Source organism: Echiichthys vipera, assembly GCF_963691815.1.
Source record: "Echiichthys vipera genome assembly, chromosome: 7".
Classification (NCBI taxonomy): Eukaryota; Metazoa; Chordata; class Actinopteri; order Perciformes; family Trachinidae; genus Echiichthys; species Echiichthys vipera.
Window position 1 is genome coordinate 23,279,999 of NC_139832.1, and position 5,780 is coordinate 23,285,778.

A 5,780-nucleotide genomic window follows, 5' to 3' on the forward strand; every position below is an offset into this window, starting at 1 on the left:
TTTGATCCACATGTGCTGAGTAATTAAAGAGGCCTGCACAGCTTATATGTTCTGAAAGTATTGTAAATTCACTTGACAGAGATATATTTTGTTATCAGTCATTCTTGGGAATGACTAATATGCATGGGTGCAGTTTCCCATAATTTTCTGACAAACTTGAAAAAAAAGAAATTCCCTAAATTATTCAAAATTGATAATAATAAAATAAAATGATTGAAATGGTGGAACAAATAATGTTTGACAAACATGACTCCACATTCCATCTCTGCACTCCACCACTACAACACAAATGAACAGGTAGTTTCTTACACAGATGCTTGTGATCAGCAGGGGTTTCATATTCTGATATTCATCCATATCAATTACTAATGCATAAAGTAGTCCCATACACTGGGATCAGAATAAGATGGTGAGAGGAACTGGTGGGGAGTAGACATTACATGCCTGAGACCCTTAAAATTATGATTTACTAATATAACAGTTAAGTAAGCAGTGATACACTGTTGGCTGTTTAGGAGAAATAAACATGAAAGGTAAGGCCAGTAAATGATTTCATATGTGGTACTTTTTATTTTGAAAGAAAATCCTGCGTACCAATCAAGAGGCTCATAATTATCTTGAGAACTTCTACAAAAAAAACTGTAGGTGGACATCATTTTAGCTTAGCTCCTGTTTTCGTTGTTATTGTGTTGTTTCGTGTTGTTTCGTGCTTGGAGCTCGGGCATGGGCTCAGGATTGCGAACATTTCTACATCCTGTAAGTCCCCTTGCGTTCACGAGAACCAAATATGGCAGCGTTCTAAAGCAACCCTGCGCCACTGAGCAGCTCCCACAGGAATGAATGCGATATTTGCGATTTTTGCCCATGAGACCTTTTATCATTCTGAAAGGTACTGTATGTATGTCCTCAGACAAAGGTAGAGCATATTTGTGCTCACAGCTGTAGATCTATACAAAGGTTAATGCATGACTTCACCTCAGAGTAATAGATATATTTTCTGACTTTGCATTCCTTTACATCTAGTGATGACATATTGTCACTTGACAAGACAATGTAGCATAAGTCAGGTCAAATGTATTCATGTAGCACATACACAACAGCAAAAAAATAAATAAAAAAGTGACAAAGACCATACATACATAAGAATGTATTACATATATAAAATGAGGGTCAAAAAGATAAGGTGACAAAATAATGATGGATGCTAACAAACTTTCAGAGATTATATAATCCACTCATTACAAATTCATTCACACTGGAGTCATTTTCACATATGAATCCTGGATAAGGCAGGAGACTTGGGTCGGTAGATAGTCCGGACTTTCTCATTCACACATGCAGCACACAGCAGGAAATTCTGCATGTCAGATGTGCTCTCACTTAATGGAAATACTTGCATTACAGAGCGCCGTCAGAGCCGGTTTGTAATTTGGACAACAGGAGAGTCTCTTGCTGTTCCTTGAATTTGGCTGATGATTTTGGTGTTGGTCCTTAGTGACAGAAGTTCCCAGTTAGAGATTTCGTTGCCGTCTTTGTGTAAATCACCCATCTTGTTCCCCGTCGGAAGTTTGTTTTGCTCTGCTGTTAGCCAATGCATGGTATAAACGTCATCGAGGCACCCTATTCAACTCCAAGAATTGAGTGGAGAATGATCGAAGTGTTCTCACATGAGCCCACTTAGAGATTGCCCGGTCTTTGTACTAGGGAGCTGGCAGGGTAAACTCTGTTTACAGTCCAGTCCGACTGAATGGACAATGTTTTTCTTCACACATACAGTCCTGCCGGTTAATGTCTGGATAATTTTAGGTTTGCAGTGCATGTGTGAAAGGGCCATAGGTTAGTTATTAATGAGGAAGAGGAGGATAATGTGAAGTAGGTGCCAATGGGCACTCCAGGCCAACAGGCACAAGGAGTAGGTGATGAGAATATGCTCTACTTGTACTATCCTTTTTAACAGATAAGAGCAGATAAGTGGCTTATGTTGTGCTACTGACATCCTACTCTCAATGTGCCGCCAGTTTAGATAAGGTGCAAAACAACAAATCCAGTTACAGTTGGCTGCATACGTCCAGATGTTCTATCACCGCGCTGACGGATAACTACAGGGAGGTGAAGGTGAAGGACGTCTTTTCTGGGACTGCAAGTTTTGTCTGACACCATCAACTACATAACCCAGCAAGCACATTAGTCTACTGTGAACCTGTCTGGGTTTCTGTATATACTTGAGGGCATTGAGATTCCATCGATCCACACTCAACGGTTTGGCCGTTTTTGAGTGTGTTTTTAAATGCAGTACACTGCATTTTACTGACTTCCAGTGTTAACACAATTCTACCCTCAAAAAAGCCAGTTTGAGGGTGGAAGTGCGCGGGACACAGCAAGAGAACTGAGTAGTGGAGACATGGAAGTGCCGACCATTCAGAGCAGACAAGGCTTTTCGGGAGGGAGGCTTAAAGAGACAGGCACTGCAACTGAGCATCTCAGACAGAGGGTGAATACAGGTGCAGCAGCCATGAGCAGTATGAGAAAAATAAAGTATTTAATATAAAAGAAAGCATTTAAAGTGTTCTAGTAGAAACACAAAATACATGTATGAAACTGAAATCTAGTATAACAGGTCTCCTATATAACATTTTCATAGGAATGGAACTTGATGTAATAAGCTGTGTTCTTGAAATTGCTGAACAAGCTGTTAATAAACAAAACAGAAACCTACAATTTGAAGGTCCTTATAAAATCATCAAAAAAAACTATATGAAATGACACCCACAAGACATTTCATGCGTACAGCGTAGGAAGAACTACAGTATAACTTTCTCTGGTGATGTCTTTCTTCTGTGGGGAGTTGCTCCGTAATAGGTCAGCTTCATTATCCCCTCGTCAATATCTACTCATTCTTCTTATGTCATCATACTCCTGCTGAGTAACTGTCCCTTGCAAGCGTTTTCCTTTGGTGGTCTGCTTAATCCATGACAATTTCTCGCAACATCTCTGACGGACAGAGAACTTGATGAAGAGAATATAATGGGAATACAGAGCTGCTACTTTAATTTGATTTGTGATTTGGGCGACAGTAGCTCAGTCCATAGGTGACTTGGCTGGGAACTGGAGGGTGGCTAGTTCGAGTCCCTGTGTGGACCACGAGTGGAGCGTGGACTGGTGGCTGGAGAGGTGCCAGTTCATCTCCTGGGCACTGCCGAGGTGCTGTTGAGCAAGGCACCGAACCCCCAATTCCTCGGGACGCCGGTCACTGGCAGCCCCCTCGCTCTAACATCTCTCCATTAGTTGCATGTATATAGGTCCTGTTTGAGCATGTGTGTGTATTTCAGGCCTGTGTGTGTGTACAATGAAAAAATAGAGCGAAAATTGAATTTCCCCATTGCGGGACGAATAAAGGAATTCTTCTTCTTCTTGTTACAAAAGCTTTTAAGTTTTTTTCACCACACATTTGAAACAATGGAATTTGCACAAATGCATTCATACACTTTTCTGACAAAGTGCTAAGTGACACGTGCAAGTTTGGGCATGGTCTGTATTGAAGCAGGAAAACAATGGAGGCCGGGTCACAGACTTCCTCAAATTACAGCTAAACATTACACTAAAATGCTTTTCAAATAACATTTTGGGTGAGTATAAGCAATGCAGTAACAGAATATTAATTTGAACGTAATCAGCCCGTCAGATCTCAAGTTGCTGGAAATCCGTCTGAATATGAACGGGGCCCAAACTTTTTGCTAGAACAAATGAAAAATGAACACAGCCGGTTTTTCCTGGTTATCAGGCTAACATTACCCTCTAAATGATAATAAGGTGTTGTCAGAACAAGTCTCAAATCAAATGTGTTTTTCTAGCTGTTTAGCAGACATGGCCTGTCTCTTTCCGAGTGTGTCTCAGAAAGTTAAGAAACTGTAAGCTCCCCTAATTCCAGTGTTGGAGAGGTATTGGGAAAGCTTTCAGAAGCTATTTGACAAGGACTACAGATGAAGCATACTCACAGGGCTGGCCCTAGGCTTAGAGACCCTAAGCCCAGTGGGCAGTGCTATTACTGCTATTCCTTTCTCATCTATATCACCATCTCTCTTTCTTTCAGTCTCCTCATCTTGTCCCTTATGGGCTGCAGTGATGGCAAACTGTCAAAGTATGCTTGTGAAGACATTTATCCCAATTTATGTAGTGTCCTTTTTGTATTTTATTTAAGAATACTGGGAGTGCTATTTTTGTAGTGGGCAGTACATTACTCGGCCTACTAGGAATTCATACTTCCCTTGCAAAGGAATCACCCTCAACCTGGCAATATAGCTCAGCATCTTCAAAATATCGTCTTTCAGAATATCTGCAGCATATCCAGTGTTTTACATTAGCATCACTGAACTTTGGAAATTGTGTCTTGTGATATAGCATACAAATATTGCAATATAATGTACAGTATAGGCCACATCACCCAGCCTTAAGCCCGGTTCAGACCAAAGATTTGCAACGAAATGAAACCGTTTTAGAATGTTGTAAGGTAAAAGTTGCAGCAATGTGAACTGATCCATCTAATCTAGACTCAAACCGAGTGATGTTATCGCCTGCAACTCGACTTTTCAAATCGGCAGCAGCTGGTTTTAGAACATAAGACACCTCTTTTTAACAGCCAATTAAGTCTAACCAAAGTGCGCTGGTCATGTCACTTGCAAAGAGGGGAGGCTCAACGTGCATGTGAAAGAGAGAGAAAGAGAGAGAGAGAGAGGATCGAGCCAGCAATACAATAAATAAGGAGAACGATTGGAGTCAGGGAAATAAAACGGTATTTTTGTAGTTTCATCACTTATAGAAATGCTGATGTAGGGAGTATCTCACTATCTCTGTCCTTGTTTATATTTTATAATGCTACAAATTATAAACAGTTACGAAAGAACTGTTTATAATTTGTAATAATAATAATTAAACTCAGACTTTAGAATGGAAGAACATAGAGTCCTTGTTATGGAGATGATACACCACCTCACCTCGTCTCACTGATGTGAACTGGCAAGTTTCAGAACTTGCAGAACTGCACGTTGGAAGTAGTTGCGAGTTTCAACTCGTCTCATTGCAAATTTATATTCTGAAATGGGCTTAAGCCAATAGTCAGGCGGAAAAGGAGTAATGCCAAGTCAGTACATAACCTAATCTAATTTTTCCAAGCCCCTGTCCTCCATGGTTGTGACTCACATTGATCATCGATCATGGGTTTCTTTTGGGTATAGGAAGTGTGCAGGCTACTTCGGTCATATAAATTAGACCAGCAGTATACTGTAGCAGATTAGAGAGACACTACATGCATCGAAATTAAGCATGGGCTTTAATGAGTTTCAGCCAATCTCTAACAAGTATCTCCACCAACAAAATAAAGGTCATAACATCAAAGCCAATAAGGGCATGAGAACCTGCAGCACACCATCTGCATGTCAATGCCTGACTTCATTAGGATACTCTGGGTTTTCATAAAATAAGTCAAATCCATCTCTCTGCACTACAACTGCTTATGAACAGCTAGTTTTGCATCAAGTTTGGCGGTGTTGGCAGGGCAGGCTATGCGTGTGAGTATGTGTGTGAGAGAGAGAAAGAAAGAAATAGAGTGGCTAAGAAAGAGACATAGAGAGAAAGACAGAGGTGTACGTTATAGGCTGCATCTTCAACCAAGGGGAGTTGGCATTCCCATGCTGAAGAGACAAAGAGGGGGGGAAACGGGCGGAGGTGGGTGGGGGAGTAAAACGCCGAAGAGTGAGGTGAGGCAGAGCTCATTCAGTGGGATC